We start from the raw sequence: 17623 nt of genomic DNA on the forward strand, positions 1-17623 counted from the left end.
AGACAGAGAGAGACATAGAGACAGAAAGCGAGAAATCACCCCCCAGGGGGGATGGTCACGCCGCAATCCCTTCTCCTCCATTCTCCTCTCAGAATCTTGGGCACGCACGCACATGCGCCTGGTGTGAATTTTAAGCCACCGGGTCCGGGATGCGAACTGCGGTCAACTACGTGGGAGTCCAGCGATATAGCCATTACGCTAACTGCTGGTTCCCACAAGTAGGGTTTTTGACCCTATTACTTCCTCTCACCACTCAGTACTGCTACCAATATAGCAACCAATTGGTATTGGAGAAAATTTCAGTCAGCCAAGGGGTCCTCAGCACATCTTGCACTGTGGGAAAGAACATCCAAAATGCAGCCTATTATCTGGCATTTTTCTCTAATGCAAAAATCCCTTCTACTTTTTCATTTCTGGATCTTTATTTTTTAACCATAGGGATAAATGTTATTTATTACAGCTTTTAAAGAATACAGATATTGACCTGTGTAAAGTTCAACTATACAGTTTAGGCTGAGAAGACCCAGTATGAGAGATTACTATTGACTGTATATTACAATAGTGGGATATGTGTGTTTTATTTAATTTTGCTTATTGGCCATTCTTGGGTGGGAATGGGGGGGTACAAGTCAAACAATATTTTCTGATGACAGTTATACCCCTTTTAAAAATTCAAGTAACCAATAAAACTCCTGAAAGAAGGTACTTTCCCATGTCCTTAAGTCATGCAACTTTCCAGAGAGGTATGTGAGGGGAGGTATGTTTTCCCACAGTTCCCTTATTTGGAATATTCTTGCCCCTCTTACATGTCTCATCCACCCTCCTCACCCCACCACAAGCCTCTGGTATACTTGTCTTGTGGAAAGGGTGCCAGGCAAGGTAATTAGAATCCTCCCAAGGATTGGCCCATAATCTAGTGATTAAAAGTAGCTGGATCCCACATGGCTGACTTGTTGTTTGAATCTCAGCCCCAGAAGCTTGAAGAGCATGTTGGGCATCTATGTGAGTGTGTGTGTGCATGCCCAAAATCTCCAGGAATGGAGAAATTTAGGAAACGGGATGGTGGTATGACCACCTGGGGGGGTGCTTTCTCTCTCTCTCTCTCTCCCTCTCTGTCTGTCTCTAGCCAGCACATGTGCCTTCTGGCAATTAAAAAAAAAAAAAAAGAATCTTCGCAAGCCCAGATGGTAAATGACATTGGGGGTCAGATTTTAAGTTTTCATACCTACTTCTCTAACCTCAACATTTGGTGACCAACCTTATAAAGGAAAAGGAGGAAAGGGTTGAATGGACTCGGTTCATCAGACTGCTTTTAGGGGCCCATAGAGACCCTTCTCTTTGGCCTCATCTATTCAACCTTTCTCTGTATCATACAGATTGATGACTCCAATACTGGGATGGAATCTTTATTTGCAACAGAGGGGTCTTCTTGCACTCACTTTTAAAATAGAGCTAACTCTAGCTAATATCATTTACTTGGAAAGGAACACCAATTTCCCATTGAACAAAACATCTTTGTTGCCTCAAACACTGGCTTATCAACTTCCAAATGCCACAGCCTGGGACAACTCTAGACAACTACAAAGCACATGAGTGACAGGAACAATGGAGCCTATTACTTCAGTAGTTTGAATTCTAAATTACAAACTAGAGAACCAAAGACATAGGGCAATGCTCAGTGTGAACCAATAGCCTCCTAATATGTTTAATCTTTTTGTGACTATAAATGTAATATACATATATGCACATAAAATGTAAAAATTAAGTCAGAATTATCCATAATCTATAATTTTTATTATCTCTATCAATCTGTATTTTCAATTTTCTATAATATGCATGTGTTTAAAATAATAACAATAAGCAATTTTAAGCAAATTACCTTTTAAACTTAATGTTGTGTTGTGCTTTTGTTAGTTTGTTAGCAAGTATTATATTAAAATAAAGATTCTGAATCCAGAAGTCATTATCAGGTGGAAAAGTGATCAAATTAAGAGAAAGTGGGGGAACTAAAGTAAGTGTCTAGGAAAAGTTACTTGAATAGACTTGGGAGTCTCTGATTCATTAGTACCTACTGGTTGCTGCAAGGTAAGTGGAAGATATGTTGGCTAAAAGAACCAGCAGAAGACTAGACATGTCATCTTGTCTTAGAACTCATTTGTTTAAAAAAAAAATAATAGCTTGGGCTATTATAATAAAATATTATTAACTGAATGGCTTATAAACTACAAATTTATTTCCCATAGTTCTGGAGGCTAAAAGTCTGAGATCATGGTGCCAGTACGGCTGGATTCTGGTGATGATCCTTTTTGAAGCTGCAGACTGATGACTTCTCACTGTATCCCCCCAAGGTAGAGATCAGAGAGAAATAATAAGCTCTCTTATGACTTTTATAATGACACTCATCCCATTCACCAGGGCCCCACCCTCTAATTACCTTCAAAGGCCCTGCCTCCTAATACCATCACATAGGAGATTTGAATATCAATATATGAATTTAGGGGACACAAACATACAGTCCATAATATCCTTCTATGTAGATCTGGATATCATCCGGTGACTGCTACTCTAAGATTCTGCAAGAACTATATTTTTCATCTCCTCTACTAGTCCAGTGTATCCTTTCCAGTGTACAGGGCTGGGAGCTATTTATTACATGTAGGAGACTGGTATTTCTTCATATTCTACACTGGATCTCCCTCCTCTGGGGTTGGGGATATATGGTGGGTGAGGCGATGAGTAATAATAGACTGAAAAAGCTATGAGTAGCAAGGAACAGTGTAAGGAGAACTACAACTGCATAATGAAGATAATTAGAGGAGAAATATCATGTGACTAATAACCTCAGTGACTCTGCAGATAGCACAACGGGAGATAAACATGTCTTAAGTTACAATACAGGAGTCAGGTGATTGTACAGTGGAAACACCACTTGACCCACATATGAAAGATCTGGATTCAACTTCTGGGACTTCCTTGAGCTCATCAGGCACATGTGCATGCTGACTGAGACAGGATGGATCATGACATGGGTTCCCTGTCATGGATATCTCTCTCTCTCTCTCAATATGTGGTGCTTTATTACAGCAGTCCTTACCTGCTAATATGAATACTAATGATAACTTCAATAAATTGAAGAGAGGAGAATGGAAGAGAAGGGATTGCAGCATGGCCATCCCCGCCTGGGGGGTTATTTCTCGCTTTCTGTCTCTTTGTCTCTCTCTGTCTTTCTGGCAAGCACATGCACCCTATAGCAAAAACCTCTCAAAAAATAGTCATGGTGTCATTTAAAACATAGAAACATTGAGAATTAAGATGTCAAATATCCCTCAGAGATTTTTTTTTTAATTTGCCAGAGGGTATGTGCCCTTGCCAAAGGGAAACAGAAAGAGGGGGAAATCACCCACCATAAAGAATTATCACACCACAATCCCCTCTCATTCATTTCTTCATCCTATTGGGATTTAGGGTACATAATTATGCACATGTATCTGTCATTTTTGGGGGGAGTAGATTCCTTTATTTTTTTTTAAGATAAGTAAAACCAAGGTCTGAAGTGAGTAAAACTCTTAAAGAAATACAAAAAAAAAAGAAAGAAAGAAAGAAATAAAAAGAAAAAGAAAGAAAGAAAGAAAGAAAGAAAGAAAGAAAGAAAAAGAAAGAAAGAAAATATAGAGAGAAGAGGCGAAGAGCTATGATGGGGAGATTGGCTAAGGGGAAGGTGAAAGAGGAAAAGGAGGAGATGAAAGCTGAGACAAAGAAGGGGAGGAGAAGTATCAGGGTTAAAAGGAAGAAGAGAAAGAGAAATGAGGAAAAGGGTGAAAAAAGATGCAGAAAAAAACAGCACTCAGGCACAGAGCTCATTGCCTAGCAGCCTTCAGTCCTCTGTCCTACTATTTCTGAATTCCAGATATGTGTGTGAGTGTGTACAGGTGTGTATGTATGTGTACGTGTTTCTGAACACACATACAAATACTTAGATTCTATGAGAGATCTTTCTATTAAGCTATTCATGTAAGCAAGCTAAAAACATACTCAAAACTGATGTCTGTTACTTTCAATCTCAAAGTAATACTTACAGACTTTATTACATTCCAATAGCTTTTCCACACCGCTCTTAAAATCAGCACTCAAAACAACTGATCTGTTGTACAAATTCATGTGACAAAACAAAACCTGAGCACCTGTGTCTGACTTTCTCCCATCCTGCCTTCTACTTACTGGATGAAAATGAGACTGTGCCATTCACATGCTGGAGACTGGGTAAGTTAGTTTAGTCCATAAGCTTCAATATTATTCTCTATAAAAACAATTATTTTGAATATTAAATGAATTAAAATATTTAAGGAACCCAATTTAGAATCTAGAACATACTAAGAATCAAATATAACAATTATAATTATTAATAGCATAATATTATAATTTCTATTTTTTCCCTAACCCTAATCCTTACCTTACCCTAAACCAATTGGGGTTGGGTTTTGTGTTAGGGTTAGTGTTTGGTTAGGGTTAGGTTTTGGTTAGAGTTATTGTTAGGTTGGGGTCAAGTTTAAGGTTAGTTTTAGTTAGGGGTAGGTTGTATCTGTCATGTTTCTCAAGCTGTTGGATCCAGGCCTCGAACCACGCAGTTGACCATGTGGGATTTGGCTCTCTAATCACTAGGCCACAGGGTTGGCCCCACTCATAGAGCCTTTAATATGCAAGAGTTCTTGTTTTTGTTATATTTATAGTATCATTATTCATAATACTCTGTAATACTCCAAATGTTCTTCATTATTATAACTGGTGAATATGGAGGACAGCCCCCAGCTTTCCAGCAGAGCCAGTTTCATCTCCTGTCCTCTGGCCTGTAAGGGATACTGAGGCAGGGCGAGTCACAAGCCTCAGCCCTAGCTCTAGCTCTGGCCCCAGCCCAGCTCCCCCAATTCCAGAGACCCCCCTTTGTCATAAAGGTAGAGAGCTCTATTTTTTCCTCTTTTTCTTCTGTCTTTTGTTAATTTCCTACTTTTCCTTACACCCTAGCTCTTCAGCATCTCCAGTCCCCTGGTGAAATCGTGCACCATGCTGGTATGTGGCGTGTGACCTTTTCTTCATTCTCTTTCATATTCTTTATTCTTCCATCTTATATTGTGATCCCCTCCTCATCCTCTACCTACCCAGAGGGAATAGACAGGTCTATACTCACAGTTTTCAAATACCCTAGAATTGTGAGGCCCCCGGGATCCTCCCTTTTACTGAACCACCTGCCAAAAAGGAGAAAGTGCTCTTCAGACACCTGAATAAAAGATTCCCCCTGTGGAGAGCACATAGCTTAACACAGCAGAAGAGAGACTTCGGCACATATCAGCCCACAGCAAGAGGGAGGGACACTTGTTCACAGCTGAAGAAACATTCTCCAAAAAGGTATCCAAAAGTGAATACATCTCCCCATGGCTAGAAGTAGAAGAGCCTCAGGTCTGAATAAACGAGGAAATATGTTTCCGTTAAAAGAACACAGTAACTCCCCTCCATCTCTTGAAAAAACAGAAGAAATTACCAAAATGTCCGAGAAAGAATTTAGTACATTTGTGGAGACAAACCTCTAGGAGTTGGAACAGAAAGGAGACAACTAGCCATAGGAGATTAGAACGTCCTTCCATGATATGAAAGAAGAAATGGACAGTATAAGAAAAAATCAGATGAAAATATTAGACATAAAGTCTGTAATAGAGGAAATAAAAAACACTCTCAAAAGTTTGAAAGTCAATTAGACCATGGTGAAGATCAAATATGCAACATAGACTATAAAACCTCTGACCTAGGGAAAAAAACACCAAAAGCATAGAGAAGATAACAAAAAACATTAGGATAATATACAAGAAATACTAGATTCCATTAAATGTCAAAACATCCAACTAATTGGTATCTCAGAAGGTGAAGAAACTAATAAGGGCATGTAAAATCTATTCTTTAAAATACTGGAAGAAAACTTCTCAAGTCTAGAGAAGCATTCACACATCCAGACCCAAGAAATACAAAGTACCCCAAATAGAACCAACCCAAGATCTTCCTTAAGGCGCATCTTAGCCAGACTGACCAAGACCACAGATAAAGACAAGATACTAAAACTGGCAAGAGAGAAATGACAAGTGACTTACAAAAGTCATTCTAGGGAACCAGCAGTTAGCGTAATGGCTATGTCGCTGGACTCCCACGTAGTCGACCGCGGTTCGCGTCCCGGACCCGGTGGCTTAGAACTCACGCCGGGTGCATGTGCGTGCGTGCCCAAGATCCCGAGAGGAGAATGGAGGAGAAGGGATTGCGGCGTGGCCATCCCCCCTGGGGGGGTGATTTCTCACTTTCTGTCTCTATGTCTCTCTCTGTCTGTTTGGCGAGCGCACGTGCCCTATAGCAAAAACCTCTCCAAAAACAAACAAACAAACAAACAAACAAAAAAGTCATTATATAAGGCTAACACTGAACTTTCAACAGAAACAATGCAAGCAAGGAAGGAATGGAAAGACATATAAAAAGTGTTAAGAGAGAAGCAATTTCAACCAAGACAATTATATCTAGCAAGACTATAATTCATATGGGGAAAAAAGATTAAAATCTTCTCAAACAAACAAACCCGCAAAGAATTTGCCAACACCAGACCAGCTCTTATAAGGCTAACACTGAACTTTCAACAGAAACAATGCAAGCAAGGAAGGAATGGAAAGACATATAAAAAGTGTTAAGAGAGAAGCAATTTCAACCAAGACAATTATATCTAGCAAGACTATAATTCATATGGGGAAAAAAGATTAAAATCTTCTCAAACAAACAAACCCGCAAAGAATTTGCCAACACCAGACCAGCTCTTCAAGTAACTCTGAAGACAGTCTTGTTCCAGGAAAACTAAAGAATGAAAAGCCAGAAATAATAAAATAAAAGACAATTAACACAATGGCCAACTTAAAGGGAGAGACAAGTCTGGAAATATTGATGATAACATTTAACGTTAATTGATTAAATTCTCTAATCAAGAGATACAGACTGGCTAAATGGAAAAACAAACAAAACCAGAAACACTCTATCTGTTGCCTTCAAGAAACACCTCTCATGGATAAAGACATACATAGACTAAAAGTGAAGGGCTGGATGGAGACCAACAATTAGCGTAATGGCTATGTAGCTGGACTCCCACATAGTTGACCGTGGTTGGAGTCCCAGACCCGGTGGCATAAACCCACGCCGGGCACATGTGCGTGCGTGCCCAAGATCCCAAGAGGAGAATGGAGGAGAAGGGATTGTGGTGTGGCCATCTCCCCTGGGGGGTGATTTTTCGCTTTCTGTCTCTCTGTCTCTCTCTGTCTTTCTGGCGAGCGCACGTGCCCTATAACAAAAAAAAACCTCTCCAAAAAAAAAAAAAAAAGAAAAATCTCCAAAAATAAAAAAGATTTTTATAAAAAAGTGAAGGGCAAGAAAAAGGTATTCCATGCAAATGGTAACAAAAAAGTGCTGGAGTCACGATACTAATTTCTGACAAAATAGGCTTTAAAACAAAAACTGTTCAAAGAGACGAAGGGCACTATATTGTAGTAAAAGGGTTAATCCATCAAGAAGTTAAAATGCTTCTAAATATCTATGCACCAAACAATGAGCACCCCAAAAAGTGAAGGAAAGACTGCTAGATCTAAAAGGATAGATAGGACTGCAACACTGTAATTGTTGGAGACCTCAACATCACACTTTCTTCTCTGGAGAGATCATCTAGACAAAAAAAAAAAAAAAAAAAAGGAAAAGAGAAAAAGGATTTAAAAATATAGAACCTTCATACCAAACAATGAAATATACATTTTTCTCATTCCCACATGGAATCTTTCCAAAGATAGATCACATGATAGGGCACAAAACAAGTCTTCACAGTTTCAAAGGCTTAGAAACTATAACCAGCATCCTCTCCAACCATGATGGAATTAAAGTTGACATTAATATTAATTTTCTAAAAAACCCACATGAAAATGCACAAACAAATGGGAAATAAAAGCCTACTCCTGAATGACTTCGTAACTACTGAAGAAATTAAGAGTGAAATAAAAATATTCATAAAAGCCAATGACAATGAGGACATGAGTTTCCATAATCTTTGGGACACTGCAGAAACAGTCATAAGACGGAAGTTCATAGCAATTAGGGCACATGAGCAGAAGATAGAAAGAAGACAAATGTATTAACTAACATCATGCCTCACAGAATTGGAAAAACAACAGGAAAAAAATCCAAAAGATTCCTGGAGAAAGGAAATAATAAAGATCCGAGAAGAAATAAATGAAATAGAAAATAAACAAAGTATTTAGAAAATAAATGAAAGTAAAACTGGTAAATTGTATCAAACAACATATAAAATTGTATCCAACAACATACAAAAAGATTATACATTGAACAAGATAGGCTTTATCACAGGGATGCAAGGTTGGTTCGACATAAATAAAACCATAAATGTAATACACCATATTAACAAAAATAAATTTAAAAACCATATGATCATATCAATTGATACAGAAAAGGCATTTGATAAGATACAACATCCCTTCATGATCAAGACTTTCAGAAAAATTGGCATAGAAGGGTCATTTCTCAACACAATAAAGCTATCTATGAAAAACCCATATTTAACATCATCCTGAATGAAGAAATGCTGAAAGTTTTTCTGGTAAAAACTAGTACAAGACAGGGATGCCTACTTTCTCCAGTCCTTTTAAGTATAGTACTGAAAGTCCTCTCCAATGCAATTAGAAACGAGTATAAAATAAATGGAATTCAAATAGGAAAAGAAGAGATGAAACTATCTATATTTGCAGATGACATGATTGTATACATAGAAGATGCAATGATATCCATGAAAAAAAATTCCTGGAAGTAATGCAGAAACACAGTAAAGTTGCAGAATACAAAATCAACATATAGAAATCTATAGCATTTCCATATACGAATAGCAGAAAGACTGAGATAGAACTGCAGAAAATAATTCCATTTACCATAGCCACAAAAGTTATAAGACACCTAGGAGTAAATTTCACAAAGAAGTTAAAGACCTCCACATAGAAAACTATGAGAAGCTCAAAAAAAAAAAAAATTGAAAAGGACACAAAAGAGTGGAAGAACATCTCATGTTCCTGGACTGGAAGAATTAATATAATCAAAATGGCAATTTGACCCAAATTAATCTACATATTTAACACAATCATAATGAAAGTACCAAAGACATTCTTCACAGATGTAGAAAAGATAATCATACAATTTGTCTGCAATCATAAAAGACCTCATATTGTCAAACGAATATTGCACAAGAAGAACAGAATGGTTAGCATTTCAATTCCTAACCAAAAAATATGCTACAAAGCTGTGGTAATCAAAACAGCATGGTATTGGCAGAAAAACAGACAGGTGGGCCACTGGAATAGAATAGAGTCCCCAGAAATAAACTCCCAGACATACAGCCAACTGATTTTTGACAATGGGTACCAGTCAATCCAGTGTGAAAAAGAAAACATTTTTAGCAAATGGTGCTGGAAAAACTGGGTATCCACCTGCAGAAAGATGAATCTGAACCCCTACCTCTCACCATTGACAAAAATCAACTTAAAGTGGATCAAAGATCTCAACCTGAGACCTCAAACTATAAAATGCTGCTGAAAAACACTGAGGAAACTCTGGGAAACATTGAGGTAGGCAAAGACTTGTTCAATAAGACTTCCAAAGCACAGTTAATAATCCCAAATATAGACAAGTGGGATTACATCAGATTAAGAAGTTTCTGCATGGTTAAAGGCACAGTAATTAGTGTGAATTACTCAAGCTACTGGAAAAAAAAAAGATGATCAACACTATTAGAAGATGGGAGAATGAGTTGAAAAAAACATTCTCTAAAGAAGACATGCAAATAGCTAAAGGGTATGTGAAAAAAAGTGCTTAACATCCCTCATTGTAAGGGAGATGCAGATCAAAACAACGAGATACCACCTAACCCCAGTCAGAATGACTAAGATTAAAACAAAAAATGATAAGTGCTGGCTGGGGTGTGGTGAAAGAGGAAATCTCTTACACTGCTTGTGGGAATGTAAATTGGTCCAGCCACCGTGGAGAACAATTTGGAGATTCCTCAAAGATCTACAAATAAAACTACCATATGATCCAGCAATCCCACTCCTTGATATCTACCCAAAGGACAAAAGAATTGTTAATCAGAAAAATGCTTTCACATCGATGTCTATTGTGGCATTATTCACAATTGCTAAGACATGGAACCAACCCAAATGCCTAAAAACACATGAATGGATTGAAAACCTGTGGCACATATACTCTATGGAATACCACTGAGCCATAAAAATCAACAAGACCCTGGCTTTTGACAGGAAGTGGATGAATATGAAAGACTTACTGCTGAGTGAAGCAAGTCATGCTATGAAGGAGAGGCATTGTTCCACTTAATATATAGAGTGTCAGCACTCTATGGCCAAAACTGAATGAATAAAGGATATAGAAACATAGTAAATGGTTGTGAATACCAGATACAGTGTGGGAAGATGGTGGGTGAAAGAGTACAGTCTGAGGAAGGACATCAAGGAGAAAAATAGAGAGGCGAGTCATTTATGGGACAAAGAAATGGGTTATTATTTGTTGAAGATAACTTTATAGCATTGGTAACTTGACTGGTGAGAAAGGTATATATGTTAGAATATTCACTTTGCAAGCTAAGTAACATGATTAAATATATAAAAGAAATTGAAAATAAAGGGGAAAAGAATAGTTAAAGTTAGATAAAATTTAAAAAAAGAACTTGTGAATATATTCTGGAGTATCCATATAATAGAACTATGTGATAATAAATAAGAAAGGTATATATGTTAGAATATTCACTTTGCAAGCTAAGTAACATGATTAAATATATAAAAGAAATTGAAAATAAAGGGGAAAAGAATAGTTAAAGTTAGATAAAATTTAAAAAAAGAACTTGTGAATATATTCTGGAGTATCCATATAATAGAACTATGTGATAATAAATAATAAAGAAATTACTGTTACTAGCTAGAATCAAGATAAATGACTATCATTGAAGTAACCAAAAAATAGCAAGTTAAAAAAGGTAAACAGTATGATTGGATATTAACACATTAAAGAAGAGGCAAAACTATACTACTTATGGGTGCAAATCAAGATGGTAAAAGTAACAATAAAAGGAAGATAAAGAGTTTTACAAAAATCGGGAAACTGGATAACCTTAGATTTAGTGGAATGTGATATGTTCCAAAAGTGACATACTAATGGTTTGTAAATTACTCAAAATATTCTGTTCTTTAAATCAGATAATGATTATACAGTGCATGCTTTATAATTACTGTTTTAACTATGCATATATCATACATTGCAAATTAATGATACATATTTAATAATGTCCTGAAATTAAAAATAAAAACGTAGATGAAGTGGCAATTAGGAAGGAAACAAGGATGTATCTGGGATGCTATACTGCTACTTTCTTGACATAAACACACACGTATTTATGCATGCATGTATTTATATATTATACACATAATACATAAAATTCATTTACATTGCATGGTAAAAATCTTCTGATAGTCATATGTTCAGTTTTTGTATAGTTTCTTTTTTTAATCTCCGGACAGTGCATGCATTCACCAGGAAGAGACAGAAAGACAGAGGGAGAGGGAGAAAGCACCCCCAATTGGTTGTGGTCATGCCAGAATCCCTTCTCCTCCATTTCTCCATCCTGTTAGGATTTGAGGCATGTACATACATGTGCCCAGGGTGTTGTTTTTTCTGTTGTTGTTTTCACATTTGCTATAGGGTACATCCATTCACTAGAGAGAAATTGAAAGGGAGAGAGAGAAAAAGTGAAAAATCATCCCCCAATGGGAGATGCTGCAATTCCTTCTCTTCCATTCTTCTCTCAGGATTTTGGGCACACACACACATGCCCTATTGTTTTTCAAGCCACCAGGTCCAGGACTCAAACTGTATAGTTGGCCATATGGGATCCAGCCACCTTAACCTTCACACCACATGCTGTCCCCCCAGGATGTTTTTCAAATCAAAAGGGATGGACTTTGAATAATAGTGGGCCATGTGAGACCCAGCTCCCTTAATCACTAGGCTATAGGGCTAGCTCTTTTGTATGTTTTCTTGTACAAACCATAAGAGGCTGCTAAATGTTTGGAAAACAATGTAAGCTTTAGCCCAATTGAATAAATTGAAAGAATTCCAAATATTATTTGTTCAGTTTGACATGTTATTGTTATCACTGTTGTTTCTTTTTTTTTTTTTTTTTTTTGGAGAGGTTTTTTGCTATAGGGTACGTGCGCTTGCCAGACAGAGAGAGAGAAATCACCCTCCTTGGGAATTGCCACACCGCAATCCCGTCTTCTCCATTCTCCTCTCGGGATCTTGGGCACGCACGCACACATGCCCAGTGTGAGTTTTAAGCCACCGGGTCCAGGACGCGAACTGTGGTCGACTACATGGGAGTCCAGTGACATAGCCATTATGCTAACAGTTGGTCCCTGTTGTTCCTGTTTTGAAACATGTTTCCTACAAAGTAAGCAGCTCAACTGGTGGCTGCCAGGAATTCCTTTCTGGAATTCCCTGCTAATGACATCTTCCTAGAAGCATGACCTACACAACCCTAGTGATGTCACTGCTGCTTTCCTATAAATTAAGTCTGATTTCCTAGACACACCCCAATGGGGTATCTATAAAAGTAATCTGTTTTCTCTTACTGTAGGTTGAAATTCACCCAATTACCTTAAGTTTTAGATTGGTGTGATGGATTCCATGGAGAATTTATCATTTCAGGAAGTTTTCTTAGGTTAACTTTTTTCCACATACCATCCTTGTGTGTATTGAGTGACTACTGTTCCAGAGGTTACTGACATGTTTCCCCAAATGCTTGAGATGAGAGCTTTGCTCAAGCTCCAGCCTAATCATCAACCTACCTCTCCTTTTTGGTAAAGCAAGAGCACACCCAGGTCTTTTAACGCCAAGATTCTGAGGGCCCACTTTAGGATATGACCTTCTGGAAACCTTCAAGTTCTGAGACTGGAGCAATAGTAAAACAGAGAAATTTGAAAGGGAATAAAACCATCTTTGCCCAGTCAATCAACTGCCCTCCAATTTTCTTTTGTTATGTATCTGGAGTAAATGCTTAAATAATTAATTAGTTTGGGTCCACATATTTTTTTTTCTTTAAGTTCATTTTTTCTTCTCAGGATAAGAGAGACAGGGTGACAGTTACCCCCAACAAAATCTTTCTTTCTTTCTATCTTTCTTTCTTTTTTTTTTTTGGAGAGGTTTTCGCTATAGGGCACGTGTGCTTGCCAGACAGACAGAGAGAGACAGGGAGACAGAAAGCGAGAAATCATTCCCCAGGGGGGAGGGGGGATGGCCACGCCACAATCCCTTCTCCTCCATTCTCCTCTAGGGATCTTGGGCACGCACACACATGTGCCCGGTGTGAGTTTTAAGCCACCGGGTCTGGGATGCGAACCACGGTCAACTATGTGGGAGTCCAGCGACATAGCCATTACGCTAACTGCTGGTCCCCCCCGCAACAGAATCTTGATGCCCTGATTCACCCCCAGATTCAACTAGCTCTGGATAATAGGCTTGTGGGTGCCTAGTATACTCAGAGAGGTCTCTGGATGCAAACCCTAAACATTCTCAACTGGCTTCACATTTTTTAAGCTTATTTATTTTTTCTACATGTAAGAGAGAGAGACAGACAGTACCCTCAACAGGGTGTCTGTCTATGTGTGATGCACTTCTAATCTTCAGTAAGCTGCAGATCATGGACATGTGTGTGCCCCCATACTCTGGGAGGTGTGCAGCTTAAACCAGGAATCATTCCATGTGGTATCACACCATAGAGAATTGTGTTTTACTGCTTCATGCTTCCATTTTTTAAAAAAATTCTATTTCTTTTCTACATTCAATCACATTGCTTACTTACAATGTGAATATTCCAACATGTGTACATTTTTCACGAATACAGTTCACCATACTAGAATGTTATCTTCAATAGATAATCCATTTCTTTGTCCCATAAATACCTTGCTTCTCTATTTTTCTCCTTAATGTCCTTGCTCAGATTCCACTCCTTCACCCATCTTTTTCCCACACTGTATCTGGTATTTACAACCGTTTACTATGTTTCTATAACCTTCAGTCATTCAGTTTCAGCCATAGAGTGCAAACACTCAGTATATACTAAGTAGAGATATGAAATGTCTCTCCTTCATAGCCTGGCTTGCTTCACTCGGCAGTAAATCTTCCATATTCATCCACTTTCTATCAAAAGCCAGGGTATTGTTTTTATGGCTGAGTAGTATTCCATAGAGTATATGAGCCACAGTTTTTCAATCCATTCATCTATTCATGGGCATTTGGGTTGGTTCCATGTCTTAGCAATTGTGAATATTGCTACAATAAACATGGATGTGAAAGCACTTTTCTAATTAAGTATTCTTCTATCCTTTGTGTAGATACCAAGGAGTGAGATTGATGGATTATATGGCAGTTCTATTTGTAAATCTTTGAGGATTCTCCAAATTGTTCTCCAAATTGTTCTCCAAAGTGGCTGGACCAATTTACATTCCCAGAACAGTGTAGGAGAATTCCCCTTTCATAACACTCCCACCAGCACTTTTCTTCTTCTTCTTTTTTAATCTTAGTCATTCTGACTGAGATTAGGAGGTATCTCATTGTGGTTTTGATCTGCATCTTCCTTACAATAAGGGATGATGAGCATTGTTTCATATGCCTTTTGACTATTTGTATGTCTTGCTTAGAGAGTGTTTTTTTCAACTCATTCTCCCATCTTTTAATAGGTTAATCATCTTTTTTAGGGACAGCTGCTTGAGTTCCTTCTGTGTTCTGGTTATAATTCCCTTATCTGATGCATAGTTTACAAAAATATTTTCCCATTCTGAGTGCTGTTGATTCACACTAATTATTATGACTTTTGCCACACAGGAAATTCTTAAGCTGATGTACTCCCACTTGTCTATATTTGGGATTATTGACTGTGCTTTGAGGGTCTTATTGAAGAAGTCTTTGCCTGCCCCAATGTCTCCCAGAGTTTTCCCAGTGTTTTTGAGCAGTAGGTTTATAGTTTGAGGTCTTAGGTTTAGATCACTGATCCACTTTGAGTTCATTTTTGTCAATAGTGAGAGGTAGGGGTTCAGATTCACCTTTGTGCAGGTGGATACCCAGTTTTTCCAGCATTATTTGCTAACGAGAATTTCCTGTCCCCTCTGGATTGACTGGTAAACTTTGTCAAAAATCAGTTGGCTGGGACTAGCAGTTAGCATAATGGCTATGTCGCTGGACTCCCATGTAGTCGACTGCGGTTCATGTCCCGGACCCGGTGGCTTAAAAGTCACGCTGGGCGCATGTGCGTGCGTGCCCAAGATCTCAAGAGGAGAATGGAGGAGAAGGGATTGTGCGTGGCCATGCCCTCTGGGGAGTGATTTCTTGCTTTCTGTCTCTGTCTCTCTCTCTCTCTTTGCGAGCACACGCACGCTATAGCAAAAACCTCCCCCCCCAAAAAAAAAAATCAGTTGGCTGTATGTCTTGGAGTTTATTTCTGGGGAAACTATCCTGTTCCATTGGCCCACCTGTCTGTTTCTGTGCCAATACTATGCTGTTTCAATTACCACAGCATTGTAGTATATTTTAAGCTCAAGGAGTGAGACGCCACCCACTCCATTCTTCCTATGCAGGATTGCTTTGGCAATACGAGGTCTTTTATGATTCCAGACAAATATTATGATTGTCTTTTCTAGGTCTGTGAAGAATGTCTCTGGCATTTTGATTAGGATTGTGTTACATATGTAGATTAATTTGGGTAGAACTTCCATTTTGATTATATTAATTGTTCCAAGCCAGGAACATGAGATGTCCTTCCACTCTTTTGTATCATTTTCAATTTCTTTATTTAGCTTTTTGTAGTTTTCCTTGTGGAAGTCTTTAACTTCTTTGTGATATTTACTCCTAGGTATCTTATAATTTTTGTGGCTATGATAAAAGGAATTACTTTCTTCATTTCTATCTCAGTCTGCCTGCTGTTTGTATATAGAAATGCTATAGATTTCTGTATGTTGACTTTGTATCCTGAAACTTTACTGTATTCATATATTACTTCCAGGAATTTTTTTATAGATGCCATTGGGTCTTCTATGTATACCATCATGTCATCTGCAAATAGAAATAGTTTTACTTCTTCTTTTCCTATTTGAATGCCTTTTATTTTGTTCTCTTTTCTGATTGCGTAAGCGAGAACTTCCAGTACTTTATTGAAAAGGAGTAGAGAAAGTGGACATCCTTGCCTTGTACCAATTGTTAGTGGAAAAGCTTTCAGCATTTCTCCATTCAGGATGATGTTAGGTATAATTTTTTCATTGATAACTTTTATTGTTTTGAGAAATGACCCTTCAATGCCGATTTTGCTGACTCTTGATCATGAAGGGATGTTGTATCTTATCAAATGCATTTTCTGCATCAATCGATACGATTTTCTATTTCTTTCTGTTAATATGGTATATTACATTTATGGTTTTATGTATGTTGAACCGACCTTGCATGCCTTGAATAAAGTCTACCTGTTCATGATGTATAAATTTTTTTATGTTTTTGGATACAATTTGGTAGTATCTTGCTGAGAATTTTTGCATCTATATTCATCAGAGATATTGGTCCATAGTTTCCTTCCTTGTCCTATCTTTATCTGTTTTGTGGATAATGGTAATGGAGACCTCATAGAATGAGTTTGGGAGAGTTTCACCCTTTTAGTCTTTAGAAATAACTTGAGCAGAATGGGACTTAACTCTTCTTTAAAAGTTTTGTAGAATTCAGAAGTGAAGCCACCAGGACCAGGGCTTTTCTTTGTTGATAGATTATTTATTACTGATTCAATCTCCTGGCTTGTTATGGGTCTATCTGGACTTTCTACATCCTCCTTGCTCAATCTTGGTAGATAATATTTGTTTAGGAATTTGCATCTCATCCAGATTTTCTTGTTTGTTAGCATATAGTTGTTCATAGTATCTTCTAATGATATTTTGTATTTCTATTATGTCTGTTGTTATATTGCCAGCTTCATTGCAAATTTGATTTACCTAGTTCCTTTCTCTCTTCTTCTTCTTAAAAAATCTTGCTAGTGGTGTATCGGTTTTGTTTATCTTTTCAAAGAAACAGCTCATACTTTCATTTATTTTCTGTACAGTTTGTTTATTTTCTATTTAATTTTATTCTGATTGGATCTTTATTATTTCTTTTCTTCAGGGGATTTTTGGATTTTTTTGCTATGGTTTCCCAATTCTCTGAGGCACAATGTTAGTTGACCCATTTGCCTTCTTTCCATCTACATGTGTGCCCTAATTCCTATCAACATGCTGTTAGGTGGTCCATTTGCCTTCTTTTTTCATATTCTTATGTGAACTAATTGCTATGAACTTCCCTCTTATGACTGCTTTTGAAGATTATTAAAAATAGTATCCTCATTGTCATTTGCTTCCATGAATCTTTTGATTTCAGTCTTAATTTCTTCAGTAGTTGTGAAGCCATTCAGGAGTAGGTTATTTAGTTT

This window comes from Tupaia chinensis, unplaced genomic scaffold, assembly GCF_000334495.1.
Source record: "Tupaia chinensis unplaced genomic scaffold, TupChi_1.0 Scaffold141474_1, whole genome shotgun sequence".
NCBI lineage: Eukaryota > Metazoa > Chordata > Mammalia > Scandentia > Tupaiidae > Tupaia > Tupaia belangeri.